Source organism: Pteropus vampyrus, unplaced genomic scaffold, assembly GCF_000151845.1.
Source record: "Pteropus vampyrus isolate Shadow unplaced genomic scaffold, Pvam_2.0 Scaffold130, whole genome shotgun sequence".
Classification (NCBI taxonomy): Eukaryota; Metazoa; Chordata; class Mammalia; order Chiroptera; family Pteropodidae; genus Pteropus; species Pteropus vampyrus.
The window spans coordinates 384,309-409,060 of NW_011888911.1; the positions used below are offsets into that span (position 1 = coordinate 384,309).

Consider the following 24,752-nt stretch of genomic DNA (forward strand, 5'->3'; position numbering starts at 1 on the left):
ACTTAGAAAACATTTGATGAACTATCAGCAAACTTCTGATTCTGGTTTCCAAATGTAGTTTTGTTTTGGCTATAGGGGAAGGAATTGCATTTTACAAGCTGGAGTGAAGAGTTCAACTGTCAAGGAGAAAGAATCAGAAGGTGTGGGTTCCTGTGTTAACTTTGCTACTGAGCTTCATTGTAACGTAAGGTTTGCAGGCAAGTCAGTTCATATCAACCTCGGCTTCCTCATTTGTGAAACGGGGCTATTAATCTACCTCAGGGTTCTTGTGAGGGTTAATGAACTGTTTTATCAATCATGTCTTATAAATGGAAATATAAATATAAGGTACTTTAATCACCTAAACGTATAAATTGTGATTCGAGGTAAGTTGTATGGGTCTAAGAAACTGGACCTATAATGGGTTTTAGAAAGTTCGGGAATCATCTTTATTCTCATATCCAGCTCCCAGCCAGGTCTCAGCATTCAAACTTTGTTTAAGTATGCTGTAGAAGCCTTTTTAAGCTCTACCAAATGAAAAGTGGTCCTAAGCAATAGTTTCATAAATGGTAAAATTGAGATCTAGAAAGGACAAGATAATTATTCAAGTAGATGCATCTTTTAACAGTAAAGCCAGCACTAGAATTCTCATGACTTGTGATACCTCGGTTGGGTTCTGTCCGGTCAAACATGAAGTTTCTTCCTCCATGATTATCGTAATTGTCCTTTAAAGCCATGTTGGATTTAAACCCGGTGGGCCATGGACCTACTGCAGGTTTTCTAGCATGAAAGCAAAGGCCTTAGATTTAAATTTACAGCCTTTGTATGTCAACACTGTTGCTAATCAGCTGAGCTGTCTTCTGATCAATCATTCTGTTTCTCTTGGCTTTACTGAATTATCCTTCTCTTGGCCCTGACCAAGTGTCTCAGCATGCCAGCTTACCCGAAGTTGCAGCTGAAGGGAAGCTGGCTTTGGTCCATTAATCAGTGGTTCAGAGAATTTGACATCCCTTAGTGCAATGGCAAACCTTGCCACCCGACCTGGAAATAACAGAAAATCATGTCCATGGGAGCCAAAAAAACAAAGAAAAAGGCCATTGAATTTAGGTAAAAATTGAGGCTAGAGACCCAAAAGAGCCAGAAATCCTCAGGGAAAAAAAAAAAAAAATAGGAGGCCAAAAAAGTGATTCCCAAACCCGAATGCAAAATTAGAATCATCTGGATCATGTAGAACATTTGAATGCCCAAGCCCCAGCCTAGACTGGTGGTTCACCAGCTTTAGCATTCATCAGAAACATGGGGAGGGCTTGTTAAAAACGGATTGTTGGGTGCCACCTGCAGAGTTTCTGATTCAGTGGCTCTATGGTGGAGTCTGAGGATTTTCAGTTCTAACAGATTCCTGGATGAGACTATGTTGCTGATTCAAGGGTCTCATTTTGAGAAACACTGGAGACAGGATCCAGAAATCAATAAGTTTTAAAACTCCCTAGGTGATTTTAATATGTAGCAAAAATTTGAAAATTACTGATGATAGAGGGTAATGCATATCAGAACAAGTAGCTATGGTGGCCCATTCAGACTTCTTCTCAAGAGGATGCATCCTAAATCTTCTCAAGAGAATGCATCTTTTTGATGATTAGATAGCTAGGCATCTGCTTCTGTGGCATGTGCAGTTTGATTGGACGGACACTAAGAATTCATTGTGCCAAATATTCTTTCTTATGCTCCTTTTATTCTTTCCCCTTTCCTTAACTAGAGACTTAAGCTTTATGGGGCACCAATACTTACTCTCTGTACCTTGAAGACATGGGGAAGGCCAGCCTTTATATCCTGATGGATGCTAGAAGAAGTGATGTGAGAGACTAGCCACAGGTTTTTACCCTATCCCTGTAGTCTGAAGACATTTCTAGCTGAAAAACAAAATGTATAGCAGGACAATGTAACTATGAAATGCCAGAGGTCACTAGCTTGTCACCAGTAAGTTCTGTACACTCTCAGAAAAACAGTCTCTGGTTGATGAAGAAACTTTGTGTGAAGCATATAATAACTTCTCACCACCTGGAGTCAGTGGGATGATACTTACTAAAATGGAATCAGTAGATATTAACCTGATGTTTAGTCATTAAGAACTAATAATTAATATCGATTGGTTATGTGACCAAGTTCATTGTATACATTTTCTTATTAATGTAATCACACCAACCTAACGAGACAGGCACTAGGTTTCTATTTTTTAGAGTGGGGCACTAAGGTTCAGTGAGATAACATAGTTTGGTTATAGAGATAGGATTTCATTATTTAAGTCTGACCTGGCACACTGCTGACTGCTGGAAATACAAAGGGAGACTGGGAAGCAGCAGGGAGCTAAGGCATGGCATGGACAGAAGCTGGAACCATTTTGAATAGAGGAACTGCTAAAGAGGCTTGAGAGTAAGTCCAAAGATGGAAAGGAGTGAAATCAACTTCGTAATCTGTCTTAAGGCTTCCTTCTTGGTCTAGAGTAGTACTTGTTCAATGAAAAAAACAAATACAACAACTAAAGCTTGAAAACTGTCATTAGCTAAACTTATTGTTAACATAATGTAGTAATTTATGCATATACATATATAACGGATTTGTAAAATCTGGAGACATGCTGCAAATACTGATTTCTAGCTTGTTTTTTTTTTTTAAAAAAATATTTGTATCTTCATTTCTCTAATGTTATTCAACCTAGAAATTTTGTTTATATTGATAGATATTTTTCTAAAAGTATGATTTTTAATAAGTGTATTTGATTACACTATGTGTGTGTGCCATATATAACCAATTCTCTGTTTTAGGACTTTAGCTTTTATCCAGTTGTTCTCTTTACAGAACAAAGTTATGGTGAAAATTATATCAAATTCCATATCCTTCTTTTTGTTTTAATATAAAATACCTATAAGTTGAATTGCTGGGTCTTACGTATGCATAATTCTAAGGTCTTTGGTACCTATTATTAAATTACTCTACAGAAAGGTTTTACTTTGTTGAACTGGTTCATATCTGCATTGTCAGAGGGTACCCATTTCTACCAACTCCAAAAACACTGGATATTAACATTCTTAAATACTCATTGGATGGGTAAAATTGATACTAAATTTTTTATTGGCATCACATTCTCCTAGAAAGTCAAAAAACCACATTTATTTCACCCAAATAGGATCACTACACTAAACATAGGTTTATTAACATCATTGTAAGGAAATTCTTCACTTATATCATAATTTAGACACAATAACACACTTAGCCACACTCTCCTCCTGCTCCTACTCTACCTTCTCTTTTATAAACTCGACTTTCGTACTTAGAACTCCTAGATACAGAGTGTGTGTATCTGTGTGTGTGTGGGTGTTGGTGAGTGTGTGTGGGGGGTGATACTTCCCCCCACAATTTGTGTTTTGTAACTAAAGAAAATAATATTTTCTTCTTGGGCGGACTAGCATTTCTGTACCTTCATTTCTCTGCTGTTCTCCACCTCCTCATTAGCCACCTCGTTTCCCAATTAACCTCGGCTTCCTTGATTCTGGGGGTAAAAGGCGAAGCTGAGAGCTGTGCAGACAATATATAATACCCCCACGAGGGCGTCAGAATTTGACAGCCTTCAATAGGTTAATTTTTCAAAGTGGTAAGCTGATATTTCTGTATAAAACGCACATCTGCAGGGTAAATGGTATTAAGTGTTGGTGAATTATGGTCCCAGCCTAGGGGTCACTTGAGCTTCAGTGCTACAAGCACCTTAATGCTTTTTTGAATGAAGGCTCCTCTAATTGCTTCCATATGACTCCGCTGTTGCCCCTCCTCCCAGCCTCCATCATTGTCCCCACCCCCTCCCCAATTGTGCTGTGGCACACAGAGGAATAATGAACTATGAAATTGTACCATATTGATTGGGGGTTGATCTTAGAACAGAACCTGCCATTTTTCCCTAGATTTTCTTTGACTCTTGACGTTCAGACAGCTTCAGGGTCAAGTCCCAGAAGCCCTAAGTCCTCCCCCTCTGCTCCTGACTCCTCCATTCCTTTAAACCACTGGGAGTGCACACTTAGACTCTGAAGGGGCAGGCAGACCATTAATTAGCTTGACTGTTATGCTGTCTGGTGGAAGCAGGATCTGAGGGCATTTTAAAGGGTGTGTTGGCATGTTGATGGGGATGAGAGAGAGGAAAGTTGTAAGCATTTCCAAAATATGCCACTGGAAGTATCCCCTGGGTGAAGCAAGTCGGTCCAGAAATTAGTTTTCTGAGGTTTGATCCTTCACACCCAGGTCACCCCACAAAGCCTGAACCCCAGCACTCTGGAAGGAGCACTGAGAAGCAACTCAGGCTTCCTCCCAGTTGGAGATTAAAGTTAAAATATTGTCGATTTGGCTAAAAGAGAATCAAAAGGATACCTGGCAACAGGCAAATATGAAGAACAAATTCTACATGTATCATGCATCTATTGCAAGTCAGGTGCTTACATAGGCCTCGATGGCTCTAACCCATCTAGCTGCCTTGGGAAGCAAGTGTGAACATGCCCACTTCTACAATGAAGAAAAGAGGCTCATCACATCAAGATGCTTGCCCAGGATTACTACCTGGTCTGATTTTACAAATAATGGATCTAGATTGCTGTTACTATTATTATCTCTGTTTCCCCCAAGGAACCACCAACTCCACTGCTTCATATCCTTGACACCCAGTCCAACCTAGGGCCCCTCATGCCACCCTATCCTGACTTTAAGCCTGGCTTCTTATCCTGACCAGTCTATCTTGAAGTGACTTTGCATTCTCCTGAATTCTTCTAATGTTGCCTTTCCTATTCTCTTGGCTGTAATACACACTACTCTCTCCCTTTAATTATATTATTGAGCTAGTGTTTTTTTTTATTTTAGAGCTGTAGAAATGTCTCCATATTTATGGCTTATTCTTCCCTCAGCTGAATTGTGGGGATCTCTGTAGGGCGGGGGTCTCACATTTCTTTGAGTTTCTTAGTGCTCTGGTTTGAAGCCATGCCAGTATTGCTGCTCAAAGAAAGAATTAGGATTTTTATACACTTTAATAAAGAGTATAAAATCTTGTTTTAGATATTTCTAAAAATTTGTTTTATTCACCACATCACTATTCTAGTCTGTTGTCTGTACCTAGCTAGGCAACTCAGAACTACTTGTATGTCTTGGACCACTTAGGCAAACAAAACAGTTCAAAAAAATGTACTTGGCCTGACTAATTTTTATTTGTTTTTAAAGGTTCAACTCTCTCACCACCACCACCATCTCTACCAACCATGGTTGACCTCGTAGCCAAACAAATGGTTGACATTTATTTATCTTTACCCAGCACAAATTCATGCTGAAAGTGTTTATAGTTACAATTCTTCCAGACACATTTCACAAAAACTCAACACAAACTAGCTTGAGAAAAAGGGATACTATAGATGAATTGAAAAAAAAAAAAAAACAGCTTTTATGGATCTCAAAAACTAGAATCTAAACCATCCTCTGTTCCTGCCTTTCCTCTTCTACCTCTTATTTTTTCCCTTCTCTCTAGGTGATAGATTTAATCTGTGTATTCAGCTTTAGGATTACATTCTTAAAGCTGTACAATCAAACAAAAAGGGATTTTCTCCAGTGGTTCATTTCAGAAAACTACCAGGGAGAAGTCTGATAGAAACAGGAATATGAGACATTATAATTAGCAGAGTCTAGGTCCCATATCCACACCCACTAGAGCCAGAAAGGCCAACTTTGTTACCACATCACTCTTCAACAATCTTAAGGCAGCTGGCACAAAATGTTAAGCAACTTAATATTACTAGATTTGTTTTTTTGTCTTGTACTTACTCATTATGTATTTATTTAACAAGCGTTTACTGAGCCCTGAAGAGAGAATAAATAATAGACATGGTTATTACACTCATGTAGCTAACATTTAAGTGGAGAAGAGTGGTATTAAATAATTCTCAACAAGGTGAGGTAAGTGGTATAGAAGGAAAAGATCAGGGTGCTCCAGAGTATTCAACAGGAAGAAGCTCCTAACTCAAAGAAGAGATGGATTCCAGGAGGAAGTAAATTAAAGTTGGACTGGCGAAGAGAAAAGGAGAGAACATTTGATGCCTGTGACAACGTCTAGAAAGGAGAAAAAGCAAGACTATTTCGAGAAACTTCCAAAAAGAAAAAAGGCTCAGCATGGCTGACACCCAGGAGAATTGCCCTTGTCCTCCAGGAACCCCGTACACAGAATCTTTACTAGAATTCCTGAGTGCTGTGCTAAGCATAACTCTCCAGTCAACTTTTCTAACGTGTGTGTGCTGGAATTCTGTGTATACGAAGTAGAAAAACCTTGCTCTCGATACTTCTCCATCACAAAAAGCAACCAATTGTACACTTCACAGTACATTGGATAACAAGTCATAGGGGGCCCTGAAACCCACATATACAACTGGGCTGTGAGAATGTGGAGTCCAAGTGCTTCTTTTCTGTATCATGTATTCATTTGATCATGGAGCCCTCTGTGATCCTGTAGCTAAAATTAACCTTATCCTTCTTTTAACTACATATCACTGTAGTTATATCTCTCTTGTGATATATACTTTTTACCTAATGTGACATTTATCTGTGTTCACATCTTCTTTCCACTACTGCTTCCTGAAAACTTGATCGATGTGTTAATCTATGTGTCTTCCATATGTTCTTCAACAGGGCATTCGCAGAGAACGTGCTCACAATGATATTCATTCTTATAAGGTAATTAATGTATGCCAGGTAGTATTTTAACTGTTTTTACGTTATTAATTTAATCATCACAGTTCTGAGGTAAGAAATATTATCGACTTTTTTCAAATGAGTAAACTGAGGCACAAAGAGATTAACTAATTAGCATAAGGTCACAGAGCTTAAAAATACTGGAGCCAAAATTTGAATCTAAGAAATCTGGTGCCGGAGTCCAAGATCTCATCCATTATGCTATAATGCCTATTAAATGCTAGATAAAATTAATGAATGGATGAATGGATGGATGGGTGCTTGGATGGGTGAACAAGAACAAAACTGGAACATCCAAATAGAAATACACAGGACTGAAAACATCCATCTTAAAAACCACAGAGGTAAAGCTGGTTGGTTAATCGTGGTTTTTTAATGCCTGGTTGGAAAGCTTGGAAGTACTTTCCCAGGGATGCAAATCAGTTCCTTAAATCTGTACTGATTCTCTTTGTAATACAGAGCTTACCAAACTGCAAACATGAGGTTTGCAGTGATTGAGAACAACCTTGAAATTCCACTCTTCTAAACTCTAAATAATTTTGTAATTCCCCTTTCTTCTGGTTTCCCCAGATTCCCCAAATTGTTCTTCAGCATCCCATCTTTGCTGTATAAGAATCATAAAATAATCATTAATATTTGAAACACATCCCAGAGGTTAACCTGTTTGTCTAACAAGTTAGAGGTTTGAGGGTCTTTTCTATTTTGTTGAAAATAAATGATATTTCTGAAGAGTTTATAGCTTAACATTTCAATATCTGTTTATTAACTATTCAGCTGGTGAAGGATAAGCCAGGGGGATGTTGGTTTTATAGAGTTGATGGATCTTTGATTTTAAATATAATATTATAGAACATATCACTATATAGACCATTATGAAGGCTAAAATGAATACATTAAAAACTTTCAGAGCTGAAACCTTTTCCTGAAAAAAGGATATTATTTGGCCGCATGCTAGCCAGAAAAAGGACCAAGTCCTTGGGCACGCAGCTAGATAGGGAAGACAAGATGTCTGCCATCCCGGAGCTGACGGGGCTCCTTCAATGATGAAAGTTATTTTAAAAGAATTTGCATTGGCTACAGATAAGGGATGTGGGAAAAGGTGAAGTGGGGGCAATTCTAGTGTGGGTGCACAGTCCATGAGGAAGAAATATTTACTGCTTTTGAATGTTTGTAAGCAACAGTCCTGAAAGGTTATGCATGTGCAGGGGATGGTGGCATCTGGTGTTGGCTATTTCTTCTTAGACACCTGGAAGTTGATTCAAAGCTCCAGTACGTTCAGTAATATGAGCAATCTTTTGATAGTTAACTCACAGCAATAACTGGTTCATTACACTTGTCTCTTTCTCTTTTCTCTGGCCTGCTATAATTTAATTTAGGACAACTCAGGATTTCTCTCTTATCATATATAATATAAAAATGTCAGTACTATGTCAATAGAGAAATGAAACAAAACTGTCAGTTAAAACCAACCAACCAAACAAAAAACCTGTCAATCAGTTATTTTATTGTTTTTATGGCAAAATTGCCTTACAGCTAGTTAGTTATATGGCAACAATGTTTTCTGAAAATGGTTGTGGCAAAGATGTCTAAGGCAAAAATATTTACGGTGAAAGTACCTAGAATCATTGCGTGGACCGTAAGTAGTCCAGGGAAAAACTCTGTAGTAAAGAGTCAAGTAGAGAGAGAAAGTGAGTATTTTGAACAAATAAAGATAATATATCACAACTAAGATCCATTCTCTCTTTCCTTCTGCAGTTAATAGACCCCTGAGTTTTAGCTGGGCACAAGGCTGCACTGCCAAAGACTACATTTCCCAGCCACACTTGCAGCTAGGTGTGGCCATGTATTTAAGGTTTACCAATGGAGTCCTAGTAGAAATGTAACCTTCAAGGTAAGGCATTCTGTCTCCATTCTCCTTCTGCCTGCCTCATAATTAGACTGCAATTAATTTTTATTTTTATTATTATTATTATTATTTTGCTTTTATGGGTCTTGCTTTTGGTGTCTTTGCCTAAGCAAAGGTCACGGTTTTGTTTTTTTTCTCAATGTTTTCTTAGAAAAGTTTTATACTTTTAAATCTTACATTTAAGTATATGAAACATAAATTCAGTTAATTTTTATGTATGGTATGAGATTCAGTTAATTTTTATGTATGGTAGATAAGATCGAAAGTTATCCTTTTTCACATAAATATCCCATTGTCCCAACATCATTTGACAAAAGACTACTCTTTCCTCATTGAATTGCTTTAGTACCCTTGTCAAAAATCAATTGATTATAAATGTAAAGGTTTATTTATGGACACTTAACTATATTCCATTGGGAGTGTATCTGTACAATTGATATAACTAATTGTATGTCTTTATGTCAGTACCACTCTGTCTTAATTGCAGTAACTCTATATTAAGTGTTGTAATTAGGAATTATAGGTTCTTCCACTTTGGTCTTCTTTTTGAAAATAGTTTTTACTATTCTGAAACCTTTCTTTGCCAATTCCTATGAAAAGCTTGTTGGAATTTGATAAGCATTGTATCGTATTAACATCAAGTTGAGGAGTTTCCCATCTTAATAATACTGAATTTTCCAATCCATGAATATGAAAATTTGATTTTAAATTTTAACAATTTTGAATTTTAACAATTTTGAATTTTAAATTTCAGTGATGTTTTGTAGTTGTCAGCATACAAATTTTGCTCTTTTGTTAAATCCTAAGTATTTTATCTTTTTTTATTATATTGTGAATAGAATTGTTCTTTTAATTTTATTTTTGCACTGTCCATTGCTAGTATATAGAAAAACAACTGATCTTTATATATTGATTTTTTCCTCATGAATGCATACTAGATTTTTCTCAAAAGCTTTTCTAGCATATATTATTATAATCATGTATTTTTATTCATTATTCTACTGGCATGCAATATTATATTATTTGAATTTTTAATGATATTCCTAACTTACATTCTGGAGTAATGTCATTGGGGTTAATTTGTTAATATTTTGTAAAAATTATTGTGCCTATATTTATGAAAAATTATACTTTGTATTTTTCTTTGTTTGTGATGCATTTCCTTGGTTTGAGTATCAAAGTAATACTGTTTCCATTGGATTTAATTTGCTCCTCTTTTTTCTAATTTCCTAAGGTGAAAAATTAGATTATTGATTTTTCATTTTTCCAATACATGGAATCAATACTGTAAATTTCCCATGAGCACTGTTTTTGCTTCATCCCACAGATATTAAGTTGTATTTTGATTTTTGTTTAGTTAAAATATTTTGAAATTTCTCTTGAGACTTCTTCATTGACCCATGTGTTATTAGAAGTATCTTTTTTACTTTCCAAATATTTTTGGATTTTCTGGCTATCTTTAAATTATTGATTTCTACTTTGATTTTGTTGTGGTCTGAAAACATACTTTGTATGATTTCTATTATTTTAAATTTATTAATGCACGTTTTTTGTTCCAGAATTGGTCTGCCTTGCTGAAGGGTTTACATGAGCTTGAGAAGGTGTGTTCTTCTGTTATTGAGTGAAATATTCATTTAATGTCAGTTAGATTCCATTAATTGATGGTATTTTTCAGTTCATTCATATACTTATTAATGTTCTGCTTATGAGTCTGTCAATTGATGACAGAGGGGTATTGAAGTCTCCAACTAATAGTATATTTGCCATTTTTTAAAAGTTTTATTAATTTTTTTCTCTTTTAGTTTGATGCTATGTTATTAGATTAATACAAGTGAAGGATTATTATGTCTTCCTAAGAATTGCTCTCTTAACTATTATGTAAAATTTCTCTTTATTCTTGATAATTTTCCTTGTTCTAAAGTCTGCTTTGTCTGAAATTATTATAGTTACTACAGGTTTCTTTTGATTAGTGTTATCATGGTACATCGTTCTCTATCTGTTTACTTTTAATGTATCTGTGTTTTACAGTCGAAATGAATTTCTTGTAAACAACATAGTTTGGTCTTATTTTTTATATTCACTATGTCTTTTTATTGGTGTATTTGAACCATTCAGATACAATGTGACTATGGATATAGTTGGATAAATATCTACCTTATGTCTTACTATTTTCTATTTGTCACACTTGTTCTTTGTTTATTTTTTAACTTTTTCACTGACTTCTCTGGTTTTATTTGAGCATTTTTAAAATTCTGTTTTCTCTCTTCTCTCAGCATATCAATTACATTTACTTTTTAAAAATTAAATCTAACTTGCCCTAGAATTTTCAATATACATTTACAACTAATCTAAATCCATTTCTAGTAACACTGCTCCACTTAATTTGTAGTGCAGATATCTTGTAACTGAGTATTCTTACTTTTCTTCTCATCCCTTATAAAATTGCAGTCATTCTTTTAACTTATTCATATCTGTAACTATTGCATAAATAATTGCTGTTATTAATTTAAAAAAATTATTAGATCAATAGAATGAGTTAAATAGAAGATTTTATTTTAAACATTATTTTTATACAATTCTGTCCTTATGTAGATCTGAGTTTCTGTCATAATAATTTTTCTTCCTTCTGAAGATTCTTTTAATCATTTCTGCACAACAGGTGTACAGTCAACTTATTTCCTTAGTTTTTGTTTTTCTCAGAAAGTCTTTATCCCTCATTCATTTTTGAAGGAAATTTTTACTCTATATAAAATCATGGGTTGATATTTCTTTCTTCCAATATTTTACTCCATGTTCTTCTTGCTAGCATGGTTTCCAACAAGAAATCCAATGCAATATTTATCCTTTTTCCTTTATAGGTAAAGTATCTCCACACAATGTCTAGATTATTTGAAGGTTTCTCTTTGTTTTTAGAGAACAAAGTATGCCTAGGTGTACTCTTTTTGTTATTTATTCAGCTGGTGTTCTCTGAGTTTCCTGCATCTGTGATTTGGTGTCTATCATTAATTTGGAAAATTCCCAGCCAGTGTACTATCAAATATTTTTTCTTCTCAATTCTCGTTTTTTCTCCTTTTGATATTTTCATGATACATACATTACATCTCTTTAATTATTCCATAGTTCTTAGATATTGTCTTCTAGGATTTTCTTCTCCTCCTCTTCTTCCTCCTTCTTTGATTTTCAGTTTGGAAAGTTTCTATTGATATTTCTTTAAGATCACTGATTCTTTACTAAGCCATGTCTAGTTGACTTATGAGCTTATCAAAGGCATTGTTCACTTTTTGTTACAGTATTTTTGATTTATAGCACTTCCTCTTGATACTTCCTTAGAGTCTCCGTCTTATTACGTTACTCTTCTCTTCTTCCATCTTGCTCATTTTTTCTTTTAGAATCTTAATGTATTAATCATAGCTATTTTAGCTATGATGGTTATTATCAGATAGTTTCCTAACTGATAATTCTAAAATATTTATCATACTGTGTCTGGTTCTAATATTTGCTCTCTCTCTCTCTTTAAACTATGTTTTTTGCTTTTTAGTGTGCCTTATAATTTTTTTGTTGACTGTTGAATATAATGTATTAGATAAAAGAAACTGAGGCAAATAGGCCTCTATTGTGAGGTTTTATCTTTTTGTGGCTAGAAATTGGGCTGTGTTTATCATTTACTGTAGCTATAGATGTTGGAGGCTAAAATTTCCTGTGGTGTCATTGTCTTTGACTTCTCTATTGTCATTGGGTTTTCCTAGAAACTTTTCTTAAATATGTTTTGAGATTTTTACTTTTTTAGTAATAATACTTATAATACTTATAAATATATAGTAACTCATATTACTATATGAGAATCCTATTGATGTGGTCCTATTGATGTAGTCCTATGATTAGGTCTTGGTCTTTTAGTAATCCTGTGCCCCTATTGTGAACTTCACAGTGTTTCTCATTTCCTCTCCCCCTCCACTGACACAGGAAAGATATAGAAGAATAGGAGTGGATATTTCCATTCCCTCACGTGGACGACTAGACCAGGCTGGAGTTAGGTATTTTCCTCCCCTTAGGTTGGTTAGGCTCTTATAGAACCCAAGGTGGTTAGGCTCTGGTAAGATAATTTCCTTTAAAGTCAGACTTTTGTTAAAGAGAACTGAATCATCTGAACATGTTTCAGGATGGTTACTTTCCCTTTCTCCTAAAAGAAGTATGAGATTTTTCTTTGCTCTTTACCCTAACAACCTGGTGAGACTCCTGAGATAAAACTCATGAAAGTGTGAGAATGCCCCTAATATTGGTGCCCCCTGGAGTTTTTAACTCTCGAGGTTATTTATATTAAGCTTCCAGAAATTCACTAATTACAGTTTAAGTTCTCCTGCTCTGGTACTAGGTCCAGACTTGGGCTTCTGCTCCTGGGCTGCTGTTATGGTAAGCTGTCATTATCTGTATATGCCTGTCTTTCCAATTTGGGGAACAGTAGTTTGCCAAAAAATTCATCCAGAAGGCTCTGGCCAATTCTAAGAGATCTCTTTACTGAGGTATGGAAAGTGTAGGAGTTCTAGGTTCAGAGGCTAACCATTTAGCTAAAGCAACTTTATTAAATGGGAAGAGCACAGCTCATCCCTGAAGTCTCAGTGCTGCGGGAATGGTAATGCACATGCCTTGTGTGGGATACAAATACATTGCCAGTGTTATGGCTACTTTTGGCTCAGCAGTCAGTGTTCTCTCACTGCGACAAGGTCATGAAAAGAGGATTGAATTTGATTGGATTTTCCATCTTAATATACCTGTAAGCATTATAGAAATCCTGAATACATAATGGATATGGGATTGGGGGTCTTATATTTGGATATGTTAGACTTCTGAACTTTTTACTGTTAGGGTCATGTGAGTGCTCGATTACTCAGTGAATGATCTGGAACATTCTATTTTTATACAGAACCTGGTAGAGGGATATTCCACTTGAATAAGTAGGTTGAAATGAACTGAATTAAAAATTCACCTGACGTCAAATTACAACAGATGAGGATCAAGCATATACTATTGCAAATGAGACACAGGCAGAAACCAGACCTTCTGTTTAGTTGAAGCAAGACTTATGTTGAGGACAATGCTGGCTTAATTATAGAATAATAATCCCATGGTCAGGAGACACCATTTGGGTAAAGTTTTAGAACACCAGATGGCATGAGTGTATAAAGTTAAAACATCTGCAGATTTTTCTATATGGAATGAAAAGCAAATGAAATAAAAAAAAAGTGAAACTCATAAAGTTTATGGGTTGGCTTTGAAAGGGGACAGGCAAGATATATGGAGAAACTGGAGAAGTTAAAAATGAGTATGGTGTACTTCAAAGAGATCAGCAACTGTGTTCTGGAACCTTCTTTTCCTCTTTTTATTCAAGAATGCTTTTCTATTTTAAAACTAATTATAGAAAATTTTGAGAACATAGAAAAGAATAAAGAAGACAATATAAATCCTGCTTAATCCTAAAACCTGAGGTAATATCTCTTTCCATTTCAATGTATATTATTAAATTCTTCCAGAAATTTTGTTTCTAATAATAGGGCTTACGCCAGGGATATCAAACCAGACCTCTCCATGGATTTAAATATTTAAGCCAAGACCTGAATGACATCAATGACATCTTAGTAATAGCATTGGAGATAGCACCAGCAAAGAGACTATGAGGATGTGGGAGCTTTGACTGAGGGTTCAGAGAGAAGGGATAAATTTGGGGTTTGATTGCCTCTGAGGCTATCTTCAGTTTTTCCAGTGCATTTAAAATTTGACAACAAGGAGAGCTATTAGGTAAAAGAATTCCCTCACCGTGCATTTTTGGAAAGTATTCTTTCATGAACAACTAGTGCTAGAAAATGTTAATTAATGTTCACTGGAAAACACAGTTCCATGATTAAGTTAAGTGTTGGCTGGGCTGAATAAAACCAAACAGTTTTCTTCACTGCAGAATTTCTCCTACCGTTTAACAAGCTAGTATGCAATACTAATCACTGAGACAGGAAGTAGACTATGCAGTGTTTCTAAAATACTGACCAAGAAGGTAACGATGGAAGAAGCTACTACTCCAAAGTATATATGTTGGGGAAATTTCCTCATTTGGAATGATGCTTTGCTCCTGTTTCTAGAGATGTAGGAGGGAGAATACAAACATTCTGCAAAGGTAAGTCATGAGGCAGCTATAGCTGGGCTACCCAAATGACTTTGTCAAGCATGGAGCAGGGCACCTACTGGGGCTACCCATCAGGCTCTCAAATCTTTTAAGAGAATTAGCTGGGTAGAAAAGGAGACTAGGAGCTACTGCTTTGGAGGGAGTAAGAGGAAGAAGGTGATGAACAAGGCTTGAGTTTAAGAGAACCAGAGAACTGAGGCAAAGCAGGCACTGACCACACTAGTTCTGCTTGTGCCCATTGCAGGGAGTAAACAAAGGAAATCAGATAATCGAAGTCTCTGAGAAACTCATTGCTCCTGGATTATCTCATTGCGATTACACACTGCCTTTTGTAGCTAAAAGCATTCACAGTGGAGGCTCCTTCCTTGGTTTTAAAGAAAACATGTCTTAGGAAAATTGCTTTCTAAATTGGGCTGTGACGATCCAATTCACTATACTACAGGGGATTGTGTTGTTTTTAACTTCTACTTACTCTAACACTGTAATTCTCACATGGGAAATAAGGCAAATTATGCAAAGTTTATAGAGAGATTAAATAAATGAAGTCAAGATTGTAGCAGTAATAGGCAATGTGTTTTCAAGAGGGTTGTAACTATTATTTAATGAATATGTATTATCTGCAGAGATCTTCAAAGGGTTAGAAAATGCACCCTGTTATTCCTATTTAGAGAAGAAGGAGAAGCTTTAGTTCAGGAATAATCTTTACTTGTGGAGGAACAAGGAAGTAGAAGAAAGGATATGAACTTTAGAACAGACTGCGTTTTAATTTTGATTTTGTTGATACCCTTTTGCCTTGCTCCCAGGTAGGACTTGAGCCATAAATAGCTACAGGGCCCCAAGTCACAGGCATCATGCTCTCCCTTGACTGATAGGAATATGACTTGGGTGTTTTATTGTTTCCTCGAAGCCTTAATTTCTCATCTGAAAAACTGGATTAGTGATATTTAACTTATAGAGTTCAAATGAAGTAAATTTAAATATACATAAAGTGTCCAGCGAGATTCTCAAGTACAGTCTACAGCCATGCCACCCTGAACAAGCCTGATCCAGTCTGATCTCGGAAGCTAAGCAGGATCAGGCCTGGTTAGTACTTGGATGGGAGACCACCTAGGAAGACGGGGTGCTGTAGACATAACAAATAAAAAAATAAGGGATTGTAAACTGACAGGGTCCTTGCAATCTATGAGGTCAACCAAGGGTTGCCTGAGTACATAATAAGTGACAAAAAAAGTATTCACTGAGCAAGTCATGGGCAGGTCAAGAATATTTTGCCTTGTTTGGTGTTCAACTTTACAGATTATCAGTGCCTATGTTTTCTTTAAATGACAGTAAAGGACCTTGATTGTCAGTCACTAATGTTCCAGGAAAAAGTTATTTAATCTGAGATGGCTGTATAATTTAAGATAAATCATTTAATATCTCTGTTTTCTGTTATGTATCTTTTGAAATAATTCCATTCCATCCTAGGACAAAAGAGACTGGAGTTAGGAGACCTGGGTAGGAGGCTTAGTTCTTTGGGACTTTAGACCAAGTGCTTTAACTTTTCTGAGCATCACTTTTCTCTTGCATAAAATGACAGTAATAACTGTCCAATCTATTTCACAGTAGTGCATTCAGGAATAATTGAGATACAATATTTGGAAGTACTATGTAAACTTTATAAAGCAGGATATATCTCTACACTGACATAAACAGCAAATGAGGGAGGAGAATTCACAGGTCTTTGCTGCTGGAGTCTCCGTTAAGATACAGGGACCTTGAGCTAGTAGGTAAATGACCTTGGTTCTCATTCTAACTGAATCTGCTTGTGTTATCTTAGACATGTCATTTTACTCTTTGTCTTTCATTTTATCATCTGATAAAAAATTGGGGGAGTGGAAGGCCAATCAATTTGAATAGGATATTATAATTTCTCACTGCTCTTTGTTATACAAATATTATGACTTTCATTTTCTGCTGAAATGGAGTCACCATTTCTAAGTCTACTTGGATTAAGTTGCTCGTAGAGAAATACCCGCCAGAAGCAAATAGTATAGACTAGATAAACTTGCGATATTTCTGTAAAATTACATCTTTTATATTTTCTTTCAGAGGAAGCAAATGCATAGCTTGGCCTCTTTTTCAAAAGAACTTTTTGTCCCACATTCTTGCTGGTCAGATAGCAGGTGCCAAGAAGCAAGTTTTCCCACAAAAATTTCATTTTGGCATACTGAGGATAAAGGGGTCATTTAAAAATTTCACGATCATGGGCAGGCTCACCACCTAGTTTGAGCACAGAACCTGATTAATTGGGGTGTCACTTCCAACAATTCTGAGCTTTGGGCTTTCCATTTGCCAAGAGAAAAAAGAAAGCAACATTCCTATACTTAATTTTCACAACCTTGATCCAACAGCGTGTGACCAAGTCTGGCTATTTCTCAACCATGAGTTTCTTCTCTCTATAACACTGAACCTCACTGGTTCTGATTTTCAGTTGCTGAATGGAAGTTGCATGTTAAACTAAATTTTGAATGCAAGAAACCACTCCCATACCCACGCCCTCAACATAAAACACACATGCACTCTTGCAATTTGTATTAGTCTTCTTATTTCATGATTAGCCCTCAGTCATATTTATGATGATGGTATTAATAGCAGACATTTAACAAGTGCATATTATGTGTAGGGCTTTGAATTAAACTCTTTATTTACAACACCCCTCCCAGAAACTATGAGGTCAATATTGTTGTGATTATTATTTATTTAGACTTTATAGATGAAGAAACCAAAGCATGAAGAGACTAAATCACTTGCCCAAGGATACACAGGGATTGAACTGGTTCTCAAATCAAAGTATTTCTCATCCCAAATCTCAAGCTTTTGGTCACTCTCCTCTATCTGCTTCTACACATATGCCCAAATTTAAAATCTCAAACAATCAAATCTTTTTCAAGCCCAAAGACCTTGAAGCCCTAATAAAATAATAAGTCTTAAGCATTTATTATGAATCTTGATTTGAGTCCCTTTCTAGTTAAGAAGCAAGGAGTGATCTCTAAGCAGGAATGAGCACTATATTACATGTTAAGCAATATAAAATTTCTGTTTGTTGGCCATTTTTAACAACAGAAATGGCAATTTAATACGGATTTACATAGCCAAAGAATTTTTTGTTTAGCACTAACCAGGATATTTCAAACAGGAGCGAGACAGGAAGTGTAAGCATGTGAAACATTAGACACAAGGCTTTGGAGACATCAGGACATGGGAATAACAGGAGATGATTGGCCTTGCCAAAAGGCATTAACATAAAATAAAGATAAACCAACGTGCTGGCCAAAAAAATACATGTTGCTGGTTTTCAACCATTACATAAGCAAACAGATTTACCAGTAATAGGGAGACTCAATTGATGACTGGAGTTTTCAGAAAGCTTTACAGAAATAGAGAATCTGAGATGAGCCTTTTAGGAAAGGTAGAATTAAAATAAGTGAAGTTACAGTTAAATGACCACAGATCACTTATTTTAAAATTATCCAGTCTTGTAATATTTTACTACAATGTAAGAAGACGTGAATAAACTCAGAATTTATATAATAATATTTTGGAAAAATGTAACACCACGCACATTTCAGTTTCAATAGATTCTACCCAATATTATGATGAATTAACAAATATTCATCAAATACCTCTATGTGCTCAGTGCTGAGCAAAATGTTCAAGAGATAGAAAGTATAACTCGAGGTTCTTGGGCTTACGAAATCAACAATTTGATTTTTAAAAATAATTTAAAATTTTTTTCAATTAGAGTTGGCATACAATATTACATTAGTTTCAGGCATACAAAATAATGATTAGAAATTTATATAACTTACAGAGTGACCACCCCAATAAATCTAGTACCCATCTGCCACCATACACCCCTGAGTTTTGTTGTACATCCTAGCTGGTATTGATATCAAGGAGAAAAGCCCAAATTGATTTTGGTGTGGAATTTGCTACTTCAGCCTTTTGTTGAAATTAGTTCCTTTTCTTGTCAAATGGTGTCAGTCTTTTTACATTCAAGGCCCTGCTTGCCTAACTGGCCAGAAAGAACCTCCCATCTCCTCATAGCCCTTCCAGGGAGAGTTTGATCTCACTCTCACAGTCATTCTTGGGAGGGGGAGGTGCCGCTCAGCCCAAATTAAGGCAATGCTGAGAGTGACAAGTAAATGAGTGCAGGGCTACTCTGGCTCTGTCTGCCCTTTCAGAAAGTAATCAAGTCAAATTATCTATGAGAAGAAGCTAGGCTCATGGCTGGAGGGAGCGTGCAAATGAAAACCAGATTCATACGGAGGCTGACTTGAGAAAGCCCAGGAGCTTTATTTAAGGGGAGGATAAAAAAAAGAATACATGCTTTCCTCCTACCCCCAGGCTCTGTTTACTTTTAAATACTTTGCTTTCTATCTTGTTCATTTCTCCCCCTCCATTTGTTTGTTTCTGTCTTGAGTCTTCTTAAGTTAGGGTGAGGACTCCAAGATCAGGTGGAGGAGAACCTCTTGGTGTGAGCATGAGGAAGGAAGTGGAAAGGAGTCGGGGCTCTGGAATGCATGTGCCTGGGCTCTGGGGTGAGCTTCCAGTGAAAATGAAGGAAGGGACCAGAACTGGTTCGAGTCCAAAGCTGCATATTGCAGCTTTGGGTCCAGACTGCAGATTATTTGTGGGCCCTGTAAAGTGCCACTAGTTCTCCACTGGGCAATTTTACTTCCCAGGAGACATTTATCTGAAGATACTTTTGGTTGTCACAGAATTGAGGGGTTTTGTTACAGGTATCTATTAAATAGAGGCCAAGATGCTGCTAAACATCCTACAATGCACAGGACAGCCTCCGTCCCCCACCCCAACATAAAATTATCTAGCCCAAAATGTCAGTAGTGCTCAGACTGAGAAAACTGTTTGACTAGGGGGCAAATGACAGCCTAGGCGTTAAGAAATGGGGCACCCTCTGTGGAAACCCTCTTATTTTGTGCTTTGCATCTTCTGTGCCTTATTTGAAATGGGAGGCTGAAGTCGCATTAGAAGTGACCTCTCCTGTAATGATCTCTTCTCCTTGGAAACAGAGCAGTAGTGATGTAGACACTATGGATTCTCTTAATGGACTATAGTTCTTATAGTCCCACCAAGAACCAGAGTTCCTTTTCTAAACAGAACAGCCTACAAGAAGCACCTCTCTAGCACAGTTCTGGGCACCTACAACATCACCTTCTTCTTCCCTCCCCTCACCTGAATGCGTGTCCAAGTGAAGTCAGGAGGACTTCAAAGAGGAAAAGATGCCCCAATGTGGTCATCTCTATGGAACTGTGTGGAGAGAAAGGTACAAATCTAATCACTGTGCCTTAAGGTTGCATGCCACTTGGCAAATGAGTCTCTGAATCTCAGGCATTGCTAGAGAGCTTGGTGATAGCACATTTTTACTTGGGACAATCTCAAATAGTTTAGCAGTGGGAAGGAGGCAGCTAGCATGGCGATGGTATCGCCATAATGCCCCTTGGTGCCTAGTTCACTTTATCTCCTGACACAAGTCCTTTCAGATGCTTCATCTTTCATGGTGATCAGCCCTTCTAAATTGCTTTTACAGTATCTAATGCAATTCACAGAGTCAATCTCTGCTTCAGACTTTGTGTATTCTTGTCAGGAGCTTTCCACCTTTTCTCTTTATAACAGAAAATACAGTTCAGCTGGGTTTATTGTTTCTAAGCTCCAGAATGACAGACAGGAAACTGCTTATCTCTGGAGCCCACTTAGAGTTTAAGAAGCAAACTCAGGGGGGTGAGGTGATGGTGTTAGCCCATGTCTTAAGGGAGAGAACTCCACAGGTGGTTGTAGTGATCAAACGCGCAATTATCCATACTTGATCAGGTGAGTCTGGGAATGAGTATTCCAATTCTTAAGGCTCTCTTTTCCTTACACTAAGCTGGAAGGTATGGTATCCCATGTTAGACTTTATCAGGGGGCAACAGGAGTGAGAAAAGATAGCTTTACTTATAAGAAAACTTGATTTAGGTACAAATTCTTATCTTTTCCCTTCTGCTCTTTTTTCCTCAGCTAATGTGCTTGTGCATGCTCTCTCTCTTTCTCTCTTTCTCTCTCCAAAAGCCCTCGTTCAAAGGGATTTTACTTTGCCTTGGAAAAAAATACCACTTCACATTTCCAAAAGTCTTACATGCTGGCAAAGAGGCTCAGAGGGTGGCTTCAGCACTGACGGGCTTGAACAAAACGGTTTGGGAATGCAATGAATGTAACTCAATCAGAAGCATGTGGGTTATATTTCTCTTAAAATCCACACCATTTTAAATGAAAGGAAGAAGCATTAGATCAAAGAGATGCTGAATTTTGTTCTGCCTCAAAAGACCATGGGCAAATTGTTCACCTCGCTTGTTTTCAGTTTTTACTCTATAGGGAAAGGAGGCTATACTAAATAATCTTTTATGCCCCTTCTCATCTGACAGTCTAGCTTTCTGAGCCAGAATTCAACCTGTTCACTCTTTTAGCTTTTCTTTTGTGATGGAAGTGGGGTTCCTGACAGGTCAATGAGGAAGAAACCTGAGGGTAGATTTGTCCAGTGGATAATTCCCATTGGTCTTCACTCACCATGAAATAAAGAAAAAAGAAAAGAAAAAGAAAAAGAAAAATGAAACAAATGAAACTCTCAAACACATAAGCCATCTGGAATTGAAACACTTGTTTGGTTTTCAAGGAGGGAGCAGCAGTGATTAGGTGTTTCAAAACAGCCTCTGCAGAGTCTGATGGAGAATCAGGAAATTTCACTGTTTTAAAGGGCTGAATTATGCTTACTTGAATGAAAAGCACAAGGAGTTGAGGAATTTACACCACATACCACCCTGCAGCCTTTTGTTCAGTTAGCCTCTGCTTGCTTGCAAGGAATAGTGGCATGAATGATTCCAAACAGATGCAGGAAGAATAACAGTGTGGTCTGAATAAAGGGGCAGCTAATATATGAAACTACACTTTTATGGGGCCGCTCATATGGTCTTAGGAGATGAGGAGATGATGGAGTTTCACTTTGCTACAACCATTTTTTTAGCCTCGTGGAGCAGATACTGCTCTGGCCTCTGGTAACAAACATTACCTCAAAAACGCAGCAGCAATCAGGGTTCATCAGTTGCAACTCTGGTTAATCAGCTATAATATCACTATATTCTTCATTCATTCAAGAAATATTGTTTGAGTGCCTATATAGGTCAGGCAATTAGCTAAAATGCTAGAGATGCAACAGGGAAAAAAAGAGTTGCAGTTCCTGTCTTCAAGGAACTTACAAAGAAGTAATTAAAAAAAAAAAGTTTAAGGGCATGATGTGACAGCCTTGTGCTAGGTGCATGATAGATCTGTCTTATTTAATCTTCTTGTCCAACAGCTATATTGTTATAGTTGAATAAACAGATGCTCAGAGAGGTGAAATAATTTGTTTAATTCCACTCGCCTGGTCAATCGATTTCAAAATCCTTCAGCTCTTTGCAACCTGTCATGGTCTCATTCATAAGAACTTAACCCCTGTGAGACTTAAGTTTACTCATCTCTATAGTGAAGAGGCTGGAAATAATTATTTAGAAGGTGTCTACCAAACGGAATATTTATTTGGCCACTAGCAAATTTTGGGAGTTCTTCTTCCATATTTGAATTTCTTAAAATATTTTTTCCTTTTTTAGATTCTACACCTCTTTTCTTTCTTGGATTATTTTTATTATTTCTCTGAAATCTCTTCTTCAATATCCTTTGCCAGTTCGTTTTCTTTAGTTCCTTTGAAATGTTGGTGTCGCCAGAGATCTCATTCTGGATCGTTCTTTCCCCACCTCCTACCTTTCTGTGATAAGATAACCAGTTCTACTATTTCTGTCCCTCTCTCACATGCAGATGGTTCCAAGGGTATAGGTCCAGACATTACATCTGTTCTGAGTTCTAGTCTGATGTTTTTAACTTCCCCAGAAATATGTCCATGTGTTGTTGCACAAGCATCTCACTCTTTGTGATAGATTGACCCTCAGCATCCATTGCAACCTTCTCATATGCTTTTCAGTACTTCAGAGGCTGGGACCCATATGCAGTATTTTACAAGGTATAAATCATGTCACACTTAGAACTCGCACAGTATTTAGAAACTGGGAGAGAAATGGCCATAGCTTGCTATTGTTTCTGATGTTACAGCTGGTAGCTAATATTGTGATGGTTTTGTTTTTATTTTTATTTACTTATTATTTTTGCTTTTTGGCAATAGCATTGCAATTACTGACTTCACAGGTGTTGACAGGCATTTCGGGGGTGAGAGCATCCTGAAACTTGTATTACAGCTCCAACTAGGTGTTCTTTTTTAATTTTTAAAATATTTTATTAAAGTATAGTATACCTACAGAAAAGTGCGCACACCATGCATTTGCAACTTGACACATCACACAAACTGAGCACATGGACACACATGTAATGGCATCCATTTCAAGAAACAGAGCATGACAGACCATATACTAGAAGCCCCTGCCTCAGTTACTCCATCTCTTGCAAAGGGTTCACCACTGTCCTGGCTTCTAACTGTATAAAGGAGTTCTGCTTGTTTTTTGGATATTACATGAATCAAATCATATACTGTATATTATTTTGTGTCTGACTTCTTTCCATTCAACATTATCTTTGTGATATTCACTTAGCTGTGAAGATCATTTATGCTAAATGTTATATATGTCCTATTTTATGAAGTTACCACAATTTCTAAATTCTACTGTTGATAAGCAGTTGGTGGTTTTCTGTTTAAAAGCGCTACAAATAGTGTTACTATCATCATGCTAGAACGTATTTTTGGTAAACACCATATGACTATAAGTTGGGTGTATACAAGGGAGTGAAATTTCTGGGATGCGTATGTTTAACCTAAGTAGACACTGTCAAACAGGTTTTAAAATGTAATTCATTCTACCAGTTTACATGCCACTGGCAATATGTTTGAGTTCCAGTTGTTCCTTATCCTTGCCGACAGACACTACATTCCATCTTTTTCTATTTTAGCTATTCTGGTAGGTTTGTTATGACCTCTCTTTGTGGTTTTAATATCCATCTCTCTCGTGACTAAGTTGAGCACCTTTCCATATATTTATTGGACATTTAGTTTCACTCAATCAATGTCTATTCAAATCTGTCTTTTTTCACTGATTTGTAAGAATTCTTTATACATTTTTAATTCTTTATGCATTTTAACATACAATAAAGTTCTTTATTGGATAGATGTATATTAATGTACTTTGTGCTTTGACTTTTCCATCTCTTACTGGTGGTTTATTATAAACAGAAGTTAATTTAATTATAGTATAATTTATGTACTATACTAATTATATACTAATCATTTATGATTAGTATTTTTGTGACTTATTCAATGGTATGGTGTTCTATGTTTACTTATAAAACTTTATTGTTACATTTATTATTTAAATCTACTGCTACCTACCTGGATTGATATTTGTGTATAATAAAGAGATTCCAAGGCACATATTTATTCATTTAGCTGTTCAGTTGACCCATTGTCATTCATTGGAAAAATCATTATTTCCTCCTATATTGAAGTGTCATATATGTGATACATTAGGGACTAAGTATGTGAGTTTATTTCTATATTTTCTATTCTGTTTCATTATCTATGCAATAATATTACAGTCTTAATTATGATTGCTTCATAATAGGCCTTAATATCTTACAGTGATTCTCCCAGCTTTATTTTTGATTATTCTTGGCCCTTTGCATTTCCAAATTTCTGCAGACATCAGCTTATCAATTTGCACACAAACACACACATAGGCATACACACCTGCTTGGATTTTAATTGGGATGTTAAATCTCTAGAGATTATTAGTGAAGAATTGACATTTTTCCTGCATCATGTCTTCTGATCCATGAGAATAATATATACTTCCATTT

The 24,752-nt window shown here is 36.4% G+C and overlaps 1 pseudogene; it reads left to right on the forward strand.

The window, feature by feature from the left end:
- The first annotated feature begins 15,835 nt into the window (after positions 1 to 15,835).
- On the forward strand, positions 15,836 to 15,954 carry LOC111744256 (annotated as a pseudogene).
- Positions 15,955 to 24,752: the final 8,798 nt, after the last annotated feature.